At 39.4% G+C, this 22,066-nt stretch overlaps 1 protein-coding gene across 1 annotated transcript in view; it reads left to right on the forward strand.

The window, feature by feature from the left end:
* The window catches only part of LOC137403553 (uncharacterized), a 411,606-nt gene that overhangs the window by 321,350 nt on the left and 68,190 nt on the right, over positions 1-22,066 (forward strand). The gene's annotated exons all lie outside the window — the stretch shown is intronic.

Raw genomic sequence — 22,066 nt, forward strand, 5'->3', positions numbered from 1 at the left:
TCAAGATAAATATCCGTTTTTTGATTAACATGTAGGTACTAAATACAATGTTTTATATTATGTTTTAGTAATAATAAATCACAAACTGTAAATAGTTAATGAAAATATTTAAAGACTCAAGTAAGTACATGTATGTTACATATCCCAGCATATCAGCCACTCACACTGAGCTAGCAACAACAGTGAATAACTTATAGACACTTGCTAGCCAATGTCACACAAAGTAAGATAGCTAGTGACAGGTGCTAGTGAAGGTCTGCAAATTAAGGCTACTGTTTCTTAGATAGATTCCCAAATACCAAACACTTAATTTAAGGGCAGATAATAAACAATATTGAGGTCAATGATGCTCAAAAGCTTGCTACACTTTTCAAAGACAAATTAAGTTTTGTTTGAAATAAGGATTTGTCTGCCCATTGCAAAAATGTGGTCATAGTTGTGATAAGGTACGCTTGCTTAAATCAATAAAATTAGATATTTTATCTTTGGTCAGTTTATCATGTGACAAGGCAAGCTAGCAGTGAGTGAACTCTATTTAAGTATTGTTACAACTTTTCTAAAGACAAAGTTTGGTACTAACAGCTGCAATCACAAAACAGTAGATAAATTCTTATCAATGTATTTCAACTTACTGTGAAACCTTTAAATGAACGCAACATCCATTTGAACATAACTTTGACATTATTTTAACTTTACAAACCCATAATAGCAAATGAACAGTAGAAAATTGTTCTCAAAATTGTACTAATAATGAATCGATTCCATTAATAACAAATAAATATAATTAACTTTGAAAGCAACACCGTATAATCAATTAATATCTGTATCAGAATAATAGTAGTTCCTTTGTTTGACTCGGCCTTCATACTTTGATGTATGTAAAAAACGGTTTATATTTTTGATGGTATGTGAGCGACTAGTTTTAGTCTAAAAGTGGTGCTTAGCGATGCTGCTATAGGTTTATCATTTGCGGGAAATGCAACGTGTAGGTGTTCCGCTCTGCTCGTTGAGGTTTACCTCAACGAGGTAAACCTTGAGTTGAGGTTTGTTGAGGTAAAGTTGAGGTTTACCTCTTTGGCTAGGAATAAAGTGATTTTCTGAAGCAATAGCAACCATTTTGGTAGCCGTTGGGAAAAAAACAGTTCGAGTTAACAGTGTTGAGTTTAAGTTATCTATAGCAACTTTTCATTACGTAAGAACGGACCAAAAAAACCGGTCGAGTTACCATGTGTTCGAGCTATCCGTGGGCAAGTTATCCATGTTTGACGTTATTCGGTTTCAAAAATGTCAATTTTTGTTTCTGCAGGTAGTGAGCATGGTTTGTTTATGTCCCTTGTTTGTGAACGTATGCATTTTTAACATCTGATAAATTATCACTATAAAGCTTATAAAATTCCAGATTTATAGCATATATTATTTAATAGCACCTTTGCGATTATCCCAACCCGGCTTGCTATGGGTCGACCCTCATAACTCCTCTGCTATTGCATGTAAATGTCAGATTAGACTGAAAACTGTAGCAAACATATTGATGAATCAATGAGCTTGTATGTGCCAATGTTAAATATAAATATGCAAAATAAAAAAATTCGAAGCACTAACAAATTGCAAGGCAGGGCAACAGAATAACGTGCTATACGCATCATCGCAGGTTAATTGCAAGCAATATATATCAACTGGTAGAGATATTACTAAGCTTTCCATGGTTGTTATTTAGAGAACCTCAACAAGTTAGCAGATTTATTACTTTCAAAAGATTTAATGACATTAAGGGTTAAGAAAGTAGCTTCGCCTGTAAAAGGGTCAAACTTAGCTTCCAAAATTCAGACGAGCTATTTCCAAAATACAACACCAAAGTCTGTTGGACCGTTATTATAAATGGAGAAAAGGTTAAAAATAGAATGCAATGTCATTCAAATAGAGGTTTCACAGTAATTTTAGTAGTAAACAATTCTAAATTATAAACCGAATATCCTCTGACATACCCTCCGAGTCAACTTTCTCTGTCATTCAGCCGAAGTTCCTCCGCAGATGGCATTGTTTTTTTTGAGCAAAGTACAGAATAATCCCCATGTATAGCGAGCGTACATTGTCAACCTTTAGTTGGTTGTATCTAATCCTCAGATAGTTATCGAAGAGTAATAAAATTCTTGATGATATCAAACTTTTTATTCCGTTGACCTGAAATTGTAAAAGAATATGGAACTGTCCTGGAAGAATTAGTATGATTGCTACTCGCCATGATGCGCCTTAAACAAAAGATTCCATATAAACACACAAGATCTTTAATAAACAATACAGGTGCGACGCAGGACGGAATTAAAACATGTGATACCACTTCTGTATCTGTCTAGAAAACAAGAGAAACAGAGCTATAAACCAAGTATTATTAATTAATTACTAGTTATAGTTGATAGCTATAAAGTACTATAAACTTTACTATTAATAATATTACAATTACTATTATTACTTGTGACTATTATGTTTTGATAAGAGTCTCACCATAGAGTTGAACTCCAGCCCTCTGTATCACACTCAAGGCCCACCTACTATCCTCTATTGTTGAACTCAAACTGACAGTATTTAGCTATTGATACACAAGAAGAGCCCACCCAAGCCACAAGTTGAGCTATTTTAAGGCAGTGAATGGAAATGAAGAGAGCACTGAACCAATGTGACCAGCTGGCGTTCACCATATTGTTTTCAGTGTGTTACTATATGCTGACCCTCACCTCTTCATCATGTGACAATCACCACAGAAATTAGGTTATCTAACACTCCTTGATAAACTAGGTTAAACGATTTGCAGCGAAAAACCTGCTGGTGATGACAGTATTTTTGATAATCTATTGAGTAATATATTATAGTACAAAGATATTCTTAGATTGCCATATTAATTTCATGTGAACATCCCCTCTCTTCCTTTGTGAAGCAAACAATAGAAACACTGTATGCCTCGACAAAAGAGCGTTCCAACTGGTAAGAAATTTGAGATACAATATGAATTCTGAGCCAATACATGGCTTGAGATATGAGACAAATTAGAGATACTAGCATACGAGACAGTTTCAATGCTTACGAGAACAGCATCGCTCATTCTTTTTTGCCGGATAAAAATGATAGAGGAGGCTAGCTATGTGTGAGAAAGTGATAAAGAGTCTAAAAGTGATGTGAAATGATCCTAATCAGGGTATATGATGAGCTGAGGTAAACAAGTCTTGTGGATGGTGAATAAGTAAACATCTCTTTAAAAATACAGATTAGCAATGATATGAAATCTCTGTAAATAGGTAATGCATAAACGCTATGATAATGAAATGCTTGTTATAAAAGATTCATGGTTGATGAATGTGACAAATGCTCTTATTAGAGTCACTAAATGATCATTTCCAAATCATTAGGGACATATGCATATGGAGAGTGTAACTCCCAATTTACAGACATGTGCAGGTCTATGTGATAGATAATCAAGCATCCCTAATCTATGATAGATATTGTTGCACAATTGTTCTAATCCATCTGCTAGCCAGTGAGGCTGAACAATCAGATTATTTGAACATTGAAGAGTACATAACTCCTGAATATAAAAAAACAGTATAATAGCAAGACCTTTTTGATGCCAGCTGTCATATTTGAGATTGTAAGAATTGATTGGAATTTAAGAATTATTGAAGACTGCAAAATTTGATTTTTGCAAACTTTTACAAAGTCGTTACCAAAAATATTTTGCCGATGATAGTAATAACGACGTATAAGAACTACTAAAATTGAGGTTTGTCTCTATGGCTTGGAATAAAGTGATATTCTAAAGCGATATCAGCTGTCGTAGTAGCCATTGGGCAAAAGACTGTTCGAGTTAACCAAGTTGATGTTGAGTTATCTAAAGCAATTTATCATTGCGTGGGAACGGACCAAACAAATCCGTCTCAGTTAATCATGTGTTCGAGCAATTCAAGGGCAATAACTATCGAGTTATATTATTCTATTATTTGATAACGATATATTTGTTTCGGATGTTTCGATAATCTAAAATAGGCAACATATTCATATCGAGAAAGACAACTATCGACTATAGAAATCGACTATCGAGCTATCGTGCAACCTTAGTATAGTGTAAAGGTAATGTATTAGGTAATATAGTCTAGGCATTGTAATGTCAATTGTAATGTAAGGTAATGGTAATTTAAAGGACATTCACTTAGTATTATATATATGAGTTTAATACGTTACACAAAGGCTACAGTTAAGACCCCCAAAACAGTTCTCCCATGTTAGGCAATGTCTCAGCGTCATGATTTTCCTTTTGGCCATTTTAAGAAAGACTAAGAACTGACCAAAGTATGGCCTATATGAATAGATCACAATTTCACAAAAAATATCAGGAGTAGGCTACAATGACCGATGTTGAGAGTGGAATGAAAAAATGAAAGGTGATACCAGTGTAGAATATTTTTAATCTTTCATTTCTTTTTTTACAATTTAAATGTTTGTTGGTTACAATTAGTCCGTTTCTGCTCACAGGTACAACATGTGTGACTATTAAAATTGAAACTCGGCCATCGAATTAAGGAACTTTGCTCCTACATTATTGCTGAAGAGAAAGCACAAAAACTTATGAAAATTATACCCTTATACCCATTATTTTGAGCTACGGCGGTTTCATGATGACGGCGATTAACTGTTCGCTTTTGGGATTTAAGAGCTTGTAATCACATTTCAACATATTTTGTACCTACAAAACGGCAGAGTAAGAGGTGGTGAATCTGTTGATACCAAACAACTGTAATGTAAAATTTGTTGCAAGTAAGCCTTTAACATTAACGCTTCAATCAGCTATTCAAGTTTTTGCATTAATTCAGTTTATTTAATTGTCATACCCTTTTGTTTAGTTCACAAAAACAATATATATATAATAATTTTTTTTATAATTTATTATTGCCTCTAAACTATTAAAATTAGAATTTAGCTATTACATTAAGGCAATTTGCTCACATCTTATTGCAGAAGAGAAAGCACAAGGATGCTGCTATGAAAATACCTATTATTTTTATAACAGGAGGCGGTGAGAAGAAAGAGAGAAGGACAAAAACATCGCACCATCATATTGACGTTTCAAACTGTAAACAATTTTTAAACAAGTTATGGTGGGCTTAAACTGAAGCCTACTGTAGCCTGTATTATATCAAAATTCGACTTATAGCAGCTAATGTAAAATAATATGTTAAAAATTTTAACCTCTCCACTGGGCTGGTTAGAAACGCATGAAGCATCAATGCCTTAATGATTGCATTTGCCCAAACACACTTGCACCCATACAACAGCAAGGTTAAAAGGTTAAAATAATATGTTCATCGTAAACATATTCTTTCACTGCAGCTGCTACATCTATATATCAAATTTTGGTATATGAAGATCTGCAATGGACTTTTTCTGCCAGACACCGACTTTTGAAGGTTGTGTATTATTGAATGTTTTGAGTGCTAAACCTTCCTGTTTCTTGGTTATGTGATGTCTAATTCTGTTGAATGTAACTGAAGAGTAAATGAAATGTTGCAATGTTTGAACTGCAGACTTCTCTGTTGCTTCTCACCACCACCATTCACAATGCATGTATTGCTGGCGATATGAGCCCGTTTTTAATTTCTGTTCTCTCATGTACCACCTATGCTCATGAAACGATGGCCGATACTAGTGAAACTACCATATACATTTTCATATTATAAAAACTTGGAAGCACCAAGTAGCCTACTAGTGCAAACAAGTAAAACATTTGCACTACTTCAACAATTTCAGACGTAGATATTTATGCAAAACCTGATGTAGTGGAACTAGGCTGGCTTTACTCTAAGTGTTGTCCTCCTTGCTTATATTGTGCTACGTATTTTAGTCCATGACATCGGCGGTCATTCTTGGCGCGAGTTAACACTAATAAACTTCGAGTGAAACTGCAATTCTTCAAGTATAAATTTGGCCACCGAATCACCAAACGCAATAAAACTACAGTGAAGAAATCAAAACAAGTTCTTAGTAGAAACAGTTATTTTTAATTACTAAGATTTTATGTTCTCCCACACTTACCCGCTGGCCGAGTTGTTCAAAATCCAATTATAACGATGACGATAATAAGAGATCTGACCAACTTACGTTGACCCAACAGCAAAAAATACCGCCAAAATAGTATAACACAACAGATAAAATACATTGTTGCACATTCATAATCATTGAAAATTGGTTATATAATTGATTAAACACATACATGTACAGTTGTGGCAGATTTGTTACTCCTCATATTATCCAGCTCATTTCAAGTGCATGCTTACTTATATTATTAGTCAACCCCGCGTCATTAACCCTTATATGGTCGTTGTTACCATATATAGTCATTATGGCCTTATATGGGCGAGCTGCAACCTATATAAAGGAAGGCATAGCCCGCAGTGGGGGCAGTTGTTTTGTAATCTAGTCAATACAATTATAGACACACACACACACTCTCTTTTCATTTCTCGCTTGAACGGTCAGCAAGAATTAATGCCGGATAGTCGACCAGTATAGGCATCATCGGTCAGCTGGATGACTACGGGGGTCAGCAGCTAAAGGTGCCACGACTGGGTCGACCTAAGCTCGACCAGAGAGGTCGATCTAAGCTAATCAGACGACGGACCTTAGGGTTGACGTGGTCTTCTATAATCACATACAGTTATAGGCACGGCAAGCTTAATGTAAGCCGACCTGATCAGGTCGTCATTAGGTACACTGGTAGACCAAGACAAAAACCAGTACACTGGTGGCAGCGGTGGGATCGTCTGACCATGCCTGGAAGGCGGTCAACTAGGAGAGAGGCAGCTGAGGCTGACCTCCATCAAGCTGATCAGTATGGGCGGATGGCTGACGCCATAACTGAAGCTTTACGGCAATCTCGACCAGAGAGGGACTTCAAACCCCTAAGTTTGATGGCAGTGATGATGTTGAACTGTTCATCAGTCAGTTTCAGGAAGTAGCTGAAGCTAATCAATGGTCTACAGGGTCAGCACGTCTACACCTCAGAGAGGTGCTGAAGGACAGTGCTAAAAGCTGTGGCAGGGGAAAAACTACGGATGCCATCTTTTCGGCCTTGAGAACTAAATTTTGTCTGACAGTTAAAGAGGCTAGGGGTCGATTAAACTTCAAGAAGGAAGTCAAGGTTAGCTTGCAAAATCATGCTGCGGAAATAGAAAGACTAGCCAATATAGCTTATGCTGATCTGCCTGAGCACCATCGTGCAAATATGACATTAGATGCTTTCTCCTTGACATTGGGCAACACCTATCTACAGAGGCATATGTTAGCGGTGGGAGCACGGACTTTGGGAGAGGCAGTGCAGGCTGGAAATGACTTTCTGCAAATTCAGCCATTTAATCCTCGGTTGACTCAAAGGTCAACCATCATGGCTATAGAAGGGGAGGAAGAGGATGACCCCAAGGCAGCCCAGGTCGACCTCCCACAAGCTACAAAATCGGCTACGTTGGAAGATGTCCTTGTAGCCCTAAAGGAGCTGACCACTTTGATGACAAGACTGGCGGTCAATGGTAGCCGACCCAGAAGCCAAGGTCGGACTACTCCAGAGCCGCAGCAGATCAGAAGGGCGACCAGCTGTTGGGAATGTGGAATAGTCGGACATGTCAGACGACAGTGTCCTCGGATGGCAGCTACCCAGCCAGCAAGACACCAGCAGCAGGGAAATGGGCATCTTCCACAGCAGTAGGGGGACATACTGACTGTGGACCCTCAAACCAGAGAAAGCCACCTTGGCAAACCCCACGTCGGACAGGTCGACCTCAGACCCTCCATGGGTCGACCTCAGTCCTACTACAAAACTCCTTTGACTCACTAACTGAGCAGCAAACAGAGGAAATCCAAATCCCAAACCCAGTGGTTGCAGAAAAGCTCCAGACAAGGAGACGGCGTAAGAGGTGGCAGCACACCGGTCGGACGACTCAGCAGGTCGGTCCTGAGAGAGTGGCTGCGGACACCCTTTGGAAACCGTACAGTAGTAGCTATTTCTAACCTGGGAAGATTATGGGCCGACCTGCTCATTTGCTGATAGACAGTGGATGCACCTCTAACCTACTCAGCCGTCATGTCTTTGACCGGCTTCCCGCGGGGTTGAAGGCTCAGTTGGTAAAGAGAACAGACTATGGCACGATGGCTGACGGGTCTCGCCTAAACTTTCATGGCATGTTGACCGTACCCATCCGAGTCAGAAGTGTACAAGTGACTGTATCACTTCTTGTATGCCCCATAAAAGAAGATACCATCATCGGGATGCCATTCTTGACAGACCAATGCTGTGAGATGAACTTTCAAGAGTCCACATTGGTAGTGAATGGTCAGAAGCTGATCTGCACAGATCGGGACGGACGACCCTTGGTGAGCAAGGTGCAGGTTGTCTGTACCATGACACTTCAACCTCGGTCGAAGATGGTGGTTACATGCCGCCTCACGACCCACACATACCAACCCTGAGGAATGGTAGAGGGATCAGGAGATCGGTACATGGTGGCTGCCAGCCTCCACCTACCTGATGAGAAGGGAAGAGTCGCCCTGCGTTGTTTGAACCAGACAGATTCCCCTGTACAGGTAGCCTCAGGAACTGTGATTGGCAGCTACACAGTAGTTGATGAAACTGAAATCGGCCAGCCATGGACAGAGGGGGGCCAAAGGGAGCGAGACCAAGCCAGGATACTTGGCCTGACCCAAAGGTGGCTCCTCACGTGAAAGAGCTGTATAGCCAAGCTAAAGTGCCCTGTAGGGGTGACTACGACAGACAACAAGTAGTTAGGGTCCTTGATCAGTATGCCAATGTCTTCAGTAAAGGAGATGGAGATGTGGGTCGGACTAACGGATGCTCAACCCATTCGGCAGACCCCATACAGGGTTGGCCCTGAGAAGGAAGCGGAAATAGATCGGCAAGTCTCTGAACTGGCCAAACAAGGAATGATAGAGCAGGCATATGGAGCTTGGAGCTCTCCTGTGGTCCTGGTCAGGAAAAAGGATGGAACCTGGAGACTGTGCATTGATTATCGGAGGTTGAATGCAGTCACTAAACAGGACGCATATCCAATTCCTCGGATCGATGACAGTCTGGATGCTCTGTCAGGCAGCAAGTTGTTTAGCACTCTCGATTTGATGAGCGGCTATTGGCAGGTACCCCTGTCGCCGGGAGCGCAGAAGAAATCAGCCTTCATCACGAGAATTGGGCTTTGGAGATGGAAAGTGCTGCCTTTCAGGCTGACGTCGGCCCCTGCCACGTTTCAGAGGCTTATGGAGCGAGTGCTGCAAGGGCTCCACTGAAAGACGCTCTTGCTGTATCTGGACGACATCATAGTCCTGTCAGCCGACCTCCAGAGTCACCTGTCTAGGCTGTCAGAAGTACTAGACAGGCTTCGACAAGCCGGCTTGAAACTAAAACCATCTAAATGTACCATCATGCAGACAAAAGTGAAGTACCTCAGACATGTGGTGAGTTCAACTGGTGTAGCCACGGATCCGGTAAAAGTGGAAGCGATCCACAGGTGGTCGGAGCCAACCGATGTAACTCAGCTGAGGGCTTTTCTCGGCACTACCGGCTACTACCACCGATACGTGCCCGACTACGCTTCGGCTGCCAAGCCCGTGACACTACTCACGACAGAAGGGTCCACCTGGAAGTGGGGTCACCATGAACAAGAAACTTTCAGTCACCTCAAGTGGCTCTTGATGCATGCCCCTGTACTAGGCTACCCAGATCCGACCTTAGAGTACATATTTGACACAGATGCCAGCAACGTCAGAACTGGGGCCGTATTGTCCCAAGTCCAACAAGGACAGAAGCGAGTTATCGCCTATCACAGCAAGACGCTCTCCCCTGCGAAGAGGAACTACTGTGTCACGAGGCGAGAACTCCTGGCGGTGGTGTTAGCCGTGAAAAATTTCCGGCCCTATTTGTACGGTCGAGAGTTTGTCATCAAGACCGACCATGCTTCCCTAGTCTGGCTGCACCGGAGGAAGGAACCTTCCTGTCAGGAAGCCCGGTGGTTGGAAAGCTTGTCGGGACACAGATACAAGATTGTGCACCGAAAGGGAGAGAAGCATGGAAATGCTGATGGCTTGAGTAGGCAACACTGTGAAGACTGCAAGCAATGTGCCTCAATAAATAGATGAGATGGTGGGCGTCCCCGCACGGAGATCTGTAAAGAATTACAGAAGGGGACGATTCCATCAAGCGGAGTACCCACGGGAAATCTGGATGAGATTGAGTGGCCACTTCTGCCCCAACAACCCCAGAGATGGAGGAACCAAGCAGTGGGCGTCCCGGCAGATGTGGAAATCGACCAGGTCGGACCCAACAGTGGGCCTCGGAAAGACAAGGAGGCCGGCCCCAGGCCAATCCAGGAGGGCGACCCTAGTGCAAACAAGAAGGTCGACCAAGGCTTAGGTCAGCACCCCCTATTATAGAAAAATGGCCCTTCGCACAGACGAAAGCTGGCGAAATTGCTGCACTACAAAAGAGAACAGAGACCGCAATCGGGAAAATTTACCAGGCAGTGTTGACTGGTAGACCCATAGATGCCCAAGTTTTACAACTTGGTGACCCAGAGTTGAAGAGGCTAGCCAACATGTTTTCGCAGCTACGGATCGATCCCGACGGGGTCTTGACAGCGACAATCCCAAGAAATGGTAGAAGCAAAGCAGTCACCGTCTGCCCTTTACCTGTGCGGCAAGACCTAATCTGGGAGACACATAGACAGGCCCACAGTGGCATATATCATACACTAAAAAGGGTCCAGTTGGACTGGTATTGGCCCTTATAAGCGACTCCATTAGAGCTTTTTATGACAGATGCGCTGGCGGCCGTGTTGAAACCACTAAATATTCGCAACGCGTCTGCCATTCCGAACCAACTATGAAGAACACTATCACAAGTTATGTGGGCCAGTAGTTAATATGTACTGATATTTCTTAACTGGCATCAATTTGTATAAATATAACTATACACTAGAAATTCCACTGCCATACAGCCCACGACCAAAGTAGTAATGGAAACAAAGAAAGGGACAGAAGACAAAGAATTGACAGAGTATAATGTAAATGAGAGTTGTTTGAGATGATATAAAATAAATTTGAGGGAGCACGACTCTAAAAAGGCGCAACAGAAATAAATATTAATAAAATAAATAATTAACTATCTCAAACTTATGTTTTACAATAATAAAATAAATATTAATTCAAGCTGTAGACCTAAACTACTGTACGTAATTTAACTAACAACAGCAATAATGAAATATGTTTATTATAGCTCTGAAATGCAATATTACGAGTAAAATATATTGTAATATACAATTTGAAAGCTGGTTGTGTTGAATGCAGAACGGTTTTGACAACGATATGTAACAGAAATAAATATCAATAAAATAAATATTCAACTATCTCAAACTTATGTTTTACAATAATAAAATAAATATTAATTCAAGCTGTAGACCTAACCTACTGCACGTAATTTAACTAACAACAACAATGCTAACAATAAAAAAATATGTTTATTATATCTCTGAAATACAATATTAAACATTAAACGACAAACTGATGTGTAATATGCGGTTTGAAAGTTGGCTGTGTTGAATGTAGAATGGTTTTGACAGCGATATGTAACAGAGAGCAAGCGTTGGCATTTACGCGTCTGGAAGTTTTATGCAAACTGGTGTGAAATAAAAAAATATTATTGTCATAAAAGGGCGTTGTAGTAACGCCCTACCTTGTAGATAAGAGTTAAAGAAATCTGGCTGATGTTCTACATAATTTGAAAAACCTTCGGTAATTGGACAAAAACGTAGGCTGATAAACTGTGTACCACATTTTCGTACCTGTAAATCGGTCAACGCCTTAAACAGTAGACAAACAGTACACAGTAAACAATTCTGCTATCTGTCGCACGGCTTAATTGGCATTTCGTAAGTCGGTAGAAACTATTAATAAACCAAGCTGTTCAAGCGTTTTGTGGCAATTTGTGGCAATACTTTATCGTTCTATTCTCTGTCGCTTGGCGTTTTAATTTCCGGTCATAACTTTTATTAAACGAAGCTTTTCAAGCGTTTTGTGACGATTTTCGTCCTAATAAATCTGTCTATTTATGTATAATCCGATCAGATGGGTTAGTTTTAGGAATTTGCGTCAACCTTTCAAAGGCTTGGTAACATATTTGAATAGGTTTATATGCGTTTTGTATCATTATAATACTTAAACGACTTTACTGAAACATAGATAAATTTGTTGATAGGGTTTCGTTGCAAGGGTTTGGTGACGGCCGTTAACGGATAATTTTTCGAGAATTGTGTGCACATGTGCATTTATCATAATTCTCCCAATCAATCGTTTCACTCTTGCTTGGTCGTGGGACAAGTTTAGGCTCAACTGTAAGTAAGTATAAGTTTACCAGTATGATGACAGCCCAAACTAAATTGATTGGAATTGGAGAATCGTAGGTACCATGAAAAAAAGAAACATTGCATTATCATTGTAAGCTTAGTGGGTTGCTTTAGGTTTTGTATAATTTTGTTTGATTACCACTTTTGAACAGTCTAAAAAGAGCAGATTGCACAATCAAGTGAATAGAGTAAACCTAATAAAATAGTTCGAAGGGATTGGCTAAAGATTTCGATTAACCGATTATTTTAACAGCCCTAGTTGAGGCAAGAATAATTTGTATTCATATTTTGTTATGCTTAACTCTTTAAATTTAATTTAGATACTAGAAATTCTCCTGTCATACAGCCCACTACCAAAGTGATAATTGAAAATGAAAGGGTACTGTCGGTTGTGAAATGCAATATTAGCAGTCGAATGACACTGCAGGCAATAGGAGAACTGCAATGGTAGCTGTAATGTTTTGGGTGTTATTATGTACAACAAACAGCAATAATGAAAGGAAAAGGTTATATGTTTATATCTCTTCCCTGCAATGGGAGATATGCAATATTAGAAGTAAAATGGCAAGCTGCTGTGTAATATACACAGGCTGGGGAGGCTGTATATCATTGGCCACAGCAACCAATACCACGAAGTTGTGATATTCATCTAGATTTCTGCATTTATAGCTATAAAATTATGCTGAATTCACAAATCTAAACAGATTTTAGCTGGTTGTCACAGAAATAGATGTATATCTATAAAAAATGTAGGCCTATTACTTAATTTTGCAGATATTAAAAATGGCTTAGCAGTGCCGCAATATTGGCCACAGCAGCAGTATCATCAACAAAATCTTTAGAAAAATGATAACAGTAACATATTACGCACCATCGGTCCCTATAGGCCTACTTTGATCTTGTAAATTCGAAAGGATATTCTTACAATTAAATCTTATAATAATCCTATAAAACCGAATAACTATTCTTATTATTAAATATTGTAATAATCTTATAAGACTCGTTAAAAAAATATCATCGTCATTTTCTTTACTTTTACTGCTTTGGACATCAATTGGAATAACGCAGTACTCATTATAAGTGTCCAAAATTTCAGAGTCCTGTATAATCGGCAAGAGGTAGCAGAGAAAAAAAGGTAGCAGAGATTGAAAGAGAGGAAAGGGAGGTGCGGATGAAGTCGAAGGAGAAATTGGCTAAGCTGAAAGCCAAACGGGAGGCAGCAGTCATGGAGTTGGAAAATGTCAAGGCTTTCAGGGTAGTGGTGCAGGAGTTAGCCGAGGTTCAGAGGAGAATTGCTGGTAGCAGACCTGCACTGGTTGCAGGTGAGGTCGAGCTAGATAGGTCTGGGCCTATGCCAACTCCCAGCTCTGTGGTGCCATCCCCTGTGCAGCCGGTTACGGCCCAGGTGGAGACCTCCCACATGAAGCCTGTCGAACCTGCCTCTTACTGGGGAGAGCGAGGTAAAGACGGAAGAGACGGAGATGAGGTTGAGGAGTCATTACTGACCCAACCAAAAGACTCCGGGCTCGTCAGGGTTGGTGGAAGTAGTGTTGGAGATGTTGGTGGAAGGAGTGTTGGTAGTGACAGTGGTCACGGTAAAAGTATTGGTAGCGGCGGAGGTCAGAGTGATGGAAAAGCAGGTGCAGACTGGCAATGGAGCTGGCAGTAGCGAGAAGAGTACACTGATTTATACAACAGTAAGAGTGGAGGATCAGGAGAGTGAGGAGAGCAGTGCGGCCGAGTACGACGGCAGCCCCGGGTTGCTCGAGAGCGATGGTACACAGGATGTGTTGATGGACGAAGACCTGGGTTAAAGCGTAAGGTAAACTTCACCAGCAAGGTGAGTCAGTGAATGAGTTCCAATGTATTTCTGGAAGGTTAGTGGCCCATACAAAAAAGAAAAAGAAAAAGGGCATGTTGTATAATCGAGCTGGTGGGCCGCGGGCTATGCTAATGCCCGAGGCCATGGTAGTTACAGGTAGTTACGAGAGGTTACGGGAAGTACGAGAGGTTACGAGAGTATAAAGGCGTGGGGAGATTGAGAGAGCTTCCTTCTTGGCATCAACCGCATGTGAGTACACACGTTTATATAACAGCATCTATTTGTATAAATATAACTATACACAAGTTTAGGCTCAACTGTAAGTAAGCATAAGTTTAATTGTACGATGACAGCCCTAACTAAATTGATTGGAATTGGAGAATCCCGATTACGATAAAAAAGAAACATTGCTTCATCATTGTAAGCCTAGTTGGTTGCTCTAGGTTTCAAATAGTTTTGTTTGAATACCACTTTTGAACAGTCTAAAAAAGGGCAGATTGCATAACCTTGTTATATGGGTATTTAGGTAATTTGCTTTACGTGAATACCACACTAACATCAATGATTAATAAACACAAGTTCTACTTCAATCTAAACTATGCTTGTTGTGGTTAATTAGGCTAGGCAAGTCTACTGTTTATTCAATGGTTGCTAAGAGTGTGAGTATGGGTTTTGACCCAGATCTTTGTGCAAGCCTCAACTATGCTAACTCTCAGATGTTTGGTATAGCAATCAAAATATGTCTTTATTCTTATGAACCAAAGCCTAATACACAAGTAGCAAAATTCTAGAATATAAGATAGATAGCAAGCAGCAAAAGCTAAGTAAAATAATCTCTTACGCCAACAGCTGTATCTACTCTTAAGCTTGGCTTGTACGTCTAAAAGTGTCACTGTCAAAAGAGGATGAGCTACTAAAATTGTTCGCCTTTATAGGCATTCAGGATAGCCTGAGGACGGTAGGATATAATGTTCGTATTATATCTTTGTGTTGTAGGAGTAAGTCTACTGGAGGGAACACTGTCTCTGAGCGCGTCATCTGATTAGCGCTGTCTCTGTTCAGTTATTTTTGGTTGTGCTTGGTCATGGTTGGTAGATGTAATTACATTCCAAATTCCTTTGGCGGTGTTGACGTGATGTTGACGCAGCAGTTTCCAAGATTGATGTTATCTAATTCTGACATTTACAATTAGAGAATCTTTTGATGTCTTTTAGGTGTCTTGCTGCTTGTAGTTATTATACGCTTATACTGTGGTCTGGTTACATTCCCTGCTGATATCTTGTTTCCGAAGTATTTCCATTCAACAACCTAGTGAATTGAGTAAACCTAATAAAATAGTTTGTGGGGATTGGCTAAGGATTTAAATTAACCGATTATTTTAACAGCTCTAGTTAAGGCAAGAATAATTTGTATTAATATTTTGTTATATTTAAAAAAAAATTTATGTACTAGAGATTCCCCGTCATGCAGCCCACTACCAAAGTGATAATTGAAAAAGAATGGGTACTGCTGGTTGAGAAATGCAATTTTAGCAGTGGAAGGGCACTGCAGTGCAATAGGAGAACTGCAATGGTAGCTGTAATGTACTGGGTGTTATTATGCACAACCAACAGCAAGAATGAAAGGAAAAGGTTATGTTTATATCTCTCCCCTGCAATGGGAGAAATGCAATATTAGAAGTAAAATGGCAAGCCTCTGTGTAATAAACACAGGCTGGGGGGAGGCTGTATATCATTGTTCATAGCAAGCAATAGCAAGAAGTTGTGATATTCATCTATATATCTATAAAATTACACTGAATTCAAAAATCTAAACATATTCAAGCTGCTTGATCTCTATGGCTGCATGCCTACTTGATATCGATGGCTGCATGCCTACTTGATATCTATTTCTGCATGCCTACTTGATCTCTATGGCTGCATGCCTACTTGATCACTATGGCTGAATGCATACTTGATCTCTATGGCTTCATGCTCACTTGATCTCTATGGCTGCATGCCTACTTGTCCTCTGTGGCTGCATGCCTACTTGATCTCTACAAACTTGATCTCTCTTGAACTATAGAAATAGATGTATATCTATAAGAAAATGTAGGCCTATTACTTAATTTTGCAGATATTAAAAACGGCTTAGCAGTACCGCAATATTGACCACAGCCGCACTATCATCAAAAAATCTTTAGACAAATAATACCAGTAACATATTGCACACCATTGGTCACCATAGGCCTACTTTGATATTGTAAATTCGAAAGGATATTCTTGTAATTAAATCTTATAATAATCCGATGAACCGAAGAATTATTCTTATAATTAAATATTGTAATAATCTTATAAGAATCGTTAAAAAAATATCATTGTCATTTTCTTTACTTTCACTGCTTTGGACATCAATTGGAATACCAAAGTACTCATTATAAGTGTCCAAAATGTCAGAGTCCGGTAGAATTGGCAAAAAAACGATTACTTTTCAGTACTTCTACGTTGATTACAGAAACCTTTGGCAGTTGGACATTGCCATAGACTGGTGAAATGTGCACGTCTTTTTTGTGAAATGTGCATGACTTCATGGCTCTACTCTTTGTTGCCGGCCTTATCAGCATTTCATTGGCCGGTCTTAATTTTGAGTAAAAAATGCTCATCAAGTTTTTATCGCGAGTTTAAGCCAAATTAATCTGTCTATTTATGTATAATCCGATCAGATGGGTTAGTTTTAGGATATTGGAGAAACTGTTCAAAGACTTGGTAACATATTTAAATATGTTTACATGTGTCTTGTATCATTATTAATTATTATACTTGAGCGACCTTACACAAAAATGGTTAACATTTTTGATGTTATTATGATACAAGGGTTTGATAATGACCGTGGACGGATAATTTTTGGAGACTTTTGTGCGCATATGCATTTATCATTGAGCTCCCAAACATTCGCTTCACTCACGTTTGGTTGTGAGATAATTAACAAGGTTTAATGATGGAGAAAAAAATAATTATATTGTATTCATTGAAATTTTTATTATTTTTTTCATAAGACAAACAAGACAAAACAGGACACTAGATGTCAAAACAAGTGAATTACCTACACCAAAATACTTTTACAAGAAATATAATGTCCTACAGTGGGTTATAGTAAAACACTAATTGTTGGGAAAGAAACTTTGGGGATAAGTGAATCAAAGGCTATTTTTCATTTTATAATTATCAGTTATTATTATGATACAAGTGCAGCTGTAGCCTGTGGTCTGTTACAGTTACAGCAGGGAGAAGCAGCATTCAAAGCTGCTGTGACTAAAGATGAACACTTGAAGCTAAAGTACAACTTGATCCAAGTGATAGAGTTTACTGATGGTATGAGGTCTTGTAATAATTTGAACCAATTGTATGAGGTTTTACAGTGAAGCTAGCCAATAGCAAAGAGTGGTTCATAGTTGTAACTACTATTAGGAGGTCTTACAATATTTCCAAGACTTTGTAATGAGGTAGCCGACCTTCAGGAAAGTTTTCATTCAGTAGTATTTTTACACTGTGGTCACACTATACACTCTATGCTCCAGCTGCAGTTGTCTTGCCTTTTCCTATCTGGTAATTGTCTTTCCTATGATAGTGCTTAGTTTTCTATAAATCAACAGTTGAGGGAGAAAGTGTGGCAGAAAGAGAGAGTGTATGGGAGAGAGGAAATGAGAGAAGGACGGAAAGGTAGAGAGAAACGGGAGACAGAGAGTGGAAAGGAGAGGAAGGGAAAGAGGGCGAGAGAACGAGTGGGAGGGAGACCGAGACAGTAAGCGTGGGAGAAGGAGCGGGAAGGGGATGGAGAAAGAGGGAGCTGAAGAGAGAGAGAGAGGGAGCGGGAGAGAGGGGGAGCGGGAGAGAGGCGGAGAGGAGGTGATGAAAAAGAGAGTTGAATAAATAATAGTCAAAACAATAATCAAATAATAAAGACTGGTTCGTGACAAAAAGTGAACAGACAGACAACAGACAATACTTTTATAGATAAGGTAAAGATGAACTGCATCTATTGCCAGAAAGCTAAATATCAGATACAGGTGCTTAGCCAAATACTCCGATGATGACTTATGTTACTACAGTTGACACTCATGGTGACATCTTTCTGCAGGTTCTCTATAGCAGCCCTGAAAATACGACAAAGGCGGTAAGGAGGCATGATATCATCCCTTCAGATAACCGGTCAGGTGAGTAGTGAGATGTTACCAAATGCTTTCAAATGCCATAATCTCTCTTTAAAAATTTTGGAATAAATGTGCACACACTTGTTCTCTGCAGTCTATTGGAACACGTGACAATCTCTCACAGCACCCTGGACTACCCGGACGCTAGTGTAGGTAATATGACGGAATTTCACGTTTAAAATGGGAACGCTACAATTTAACAAGTGAAAACACAAGCATTTGCATCCACCTTTGTTAGACACCAGTAGCAGTTTCTCTCAAACACTTTCCTGCTTAGCAGTTATTTTCGATGTTTCCATCATCAACTGCTGGAGTTGTTAAATTAAACACATCCCACTGCTACCACCAGTGTGGTGGATTTTACCGTGCCACTTTCACAGTTTCCCACAAACCGAGTAATCCCGAACACCGAGCTGTTATCTGAGCATACAATGTATATTTACATAATAAATATAGTTGTATTAATACAACAACGTCATGCATACATAAATATTCCACAGTATAAGGATAGTGTCCCTCGCATGCAGAGAGCTCCGCTGCTCTGCCTGCCTCCTCATCGCGTCTGTTCTTTTATCTGCTTCGTTCTTGTTGCTCCGCTCACTTGCGGTTTCGTTTCCCGCCATATGTTTGATGGCTACGTGACCCACGTTACTCCTGCCTTATTGTCGGCCCAACCTCCGGGCGAGAGGGGGAGGCTCGGCCTGGCACTTGGTCGTCACACTGGCACCGGCTCTGGTCGCGATGCGTTTCCCTCGCATAATGCTAATAAAGTATGAGGTGGTGAATGACAAAAGATTTAATTTATCCAAATATATCAACACCTTTAGTTACGGCAAACAGTATTCGTATTTATATTTTGTTATAATTTTCCTTACTAATTAATATCTGTCAATTATGTATATATTAAATTAACAAAATTTAATATACTTTATTGTTTGAGGTTATTATTATTTTGCTCATAAGAAAATCTTAGTAACACCCTAAACTTTAAAACAAGTGAATAACATACACCAAAATACTGTCAACATAAATATGATGTTCTAAAGCAGGTTATAGTAGAATCACTAAATGTTGGGTAAGCAACCACAAGCATAAGTGAATCAAAGGCTAAGATAATATTTTATTATTATCAGTTATTATGTTACAAGTACAGCTGTAGCCTGTGGTCTATTACAGTTACATCAGGTAGAAGCAGTATTCCAAGCTGCTGTGACTAAAGATGAACACATGAAGCTAAAGAGCAACTTGATCTGAATGATATAGTTGACTAATGGTATGAGGTCTTGTAATAATTTGAACCAGTTGTATGAGGTATTACAGTGAAGTTATAGTGAAGATATGTTGTTTATATGTACATATATCCTGTCCGAATATACAGACATCCTGTTAGTATGTTCAGATACATTGTTCTAATGGTTAAATAGGCTATTATTGTGTACAGGTATGATTTTTTATGCACATATATGTTGTTCTTATGTTCATATGTACAGATAAGTATTTCATATGTTTAGTAAGCTGCTCATATGTACAGATATCCAGTCCATATTTACATACATGCTGTTCATATTTGCAGATAGGATGTTCATATTTGCAGATATGATGTTCATATATGCAGATTGGATGTTCATATGTATGAATTGACTTTTCATAGGTACGGATTTTGTTTTCCTATGTATAGATATGGACAGTAAGCCGTGGAAGATGAGATACAGAGGTATTAAAAATAGCTGAAACAGCCAGTCAACGTAAGCATTGCAAAGACCAAGATTCAGCAGTTGCTATGGTGACTCTATAATACTGATCATGTTTGTTGATGACAATGCATGGAGTTTGTATCACACACTTTTGTAGGCAGATGTTTATGCTTTGCAGCGTCAGCATACTCATCTGAACAGGAGTGGAACATGATATTTGTAGACAAGTCAAGCTGATTATTTGCCCCTCAAGCTATCCCAAGCTATTTTACCAACCTTTTCTCCAACCAGGATTACCTTAATGCTTAGTACAGTGACTTTCCCAATCAGAAGTGACGTCTGTAGCTATTTATTCCTTGGATGTCTCATGGCTTACAGCTATCTCAAGAAGGTAAACATTGAAGAGACTTATTCTGGCTGGTCCCCGTGTTGGGGTAGAGTAGGTCGAGGTTTGGTGCATTGTTAACTGCCTGAAGCTGAGGATATGAGGTGGACAGATACAGTGAAATCCTTAATACAGTCAAACCCCTACATATTAATCTTTTGACATACAGCAAAAGGATTTAAGCAAATATTTTCTCTTGACATACAAACTTATGAACTACCCTAGCACACTTATATTTTGCTAGTATTCGGTTTCGTGAGTAGCATACACTGTAAAATTTCGCTGCAATTTAATTTCGGAGCTCTGATGAGTGCGAAAATATAGTGATGGAAAAATAAATGCAGTGGAACAAACAATTAGATTCCTCAGGTTCGGTTCACCGGTAAGAAATGTTTTTTCAAATTGGGAGTAGTTTGTAATTGTAAACCGCAGGTAGAATTGTGTGACCGACATCGATAATGCAATCTGATCGCTTGCTGCCATTTGTTTCTTGGACTACCAATGAACAAAGCTATTTAATTCCGCATTTTCACTTGTTGGTTAGGACAGTTTAGTTTTGCTTACGAAATTTTCGCGAGAGGATGACTCCGTGAAAACACGAAATTTAGATGAGGTGAATACGTAAGTGCCCTAGGGTAGTTCTACTGTACATATATCACTAATTCTGCTGTATATTTATCACTGGTTCAATTGTACATGTATGACTCATTGTACTTTATATAAATGCATCTCTAGCTCTACGGTGTGTATATACATCTCTCTTCACTCTGTAAAGGAAACTGCCGGTTCCCTTTACTTTTAATAAGACAGTCAAGCAATCATCACTCTGAGTGTTAGCCAGCAATATAAATATTTGTATAATATATATAAACAAGGCTATACATGAATGTCAAGCCATAAACCATGAACATGCATGCAGAGAGCGTGCGAGCAATACGACTCTGCCAAAACTATATCGTCTTGCTTCTTTTATACGAATCCCTTTCTATTAGGCTCTGATCCCTTCACCATTTATTTATGCTTAGTTTTCTGTTCGCGCTAGTCAGTCGTTTGAGTGTTCTCATCAGTGACCGAACTCTCTCCGGAGGCAGGAAGGCTCAGACCGGTGACCAAGGGGTAACCAGGAAGTTGGTCTTTACGGCCATGGTCGTGACGTTCTGCCACACTGTGCCACTCTTGAAATGCATAGACTTCAGATACAGGTAGAGTTATTTGTTTCTTGACCGTTTTTAAAAACTTCAAACACTTTATTAGTGTACCTTTGTCAACATCTTCACCGGAGTGGGTTACATTTTCATAGTAGGCCGACTACCTGTGATTGCAGAATCAACGGATAACCTTGACTTTAATCTACTAGTATATTACTCTAATTCAGTTGTATGTTTAGTCTCTGATATTAATACAAATAATGCTTGTAGCTACTCCAATATCCTATGCATCTATTTCTTGCCTGCCCATAAAACTATTCATAAAATTGTAAGCGGGTTCACACCAATTATTTTTGCTCATGCAAAAACTCAAGGGTTGTCTCCA

Source organism: Watersipora subatra, chromosome 9 (assembly GCF_963576615.1).
Source record: "Watersipora subatra chromosome 9, tzWatSuba1.1, whole genome shotgun sequence".
NCBI classification, from domain to species: domain Eukaryota; kingdom Metazoa; phylum Bryozoa; class Gymnolaemata; order Cheilostomatida; family Watersiporidae; genus Watersipora; species Watersipora subatra.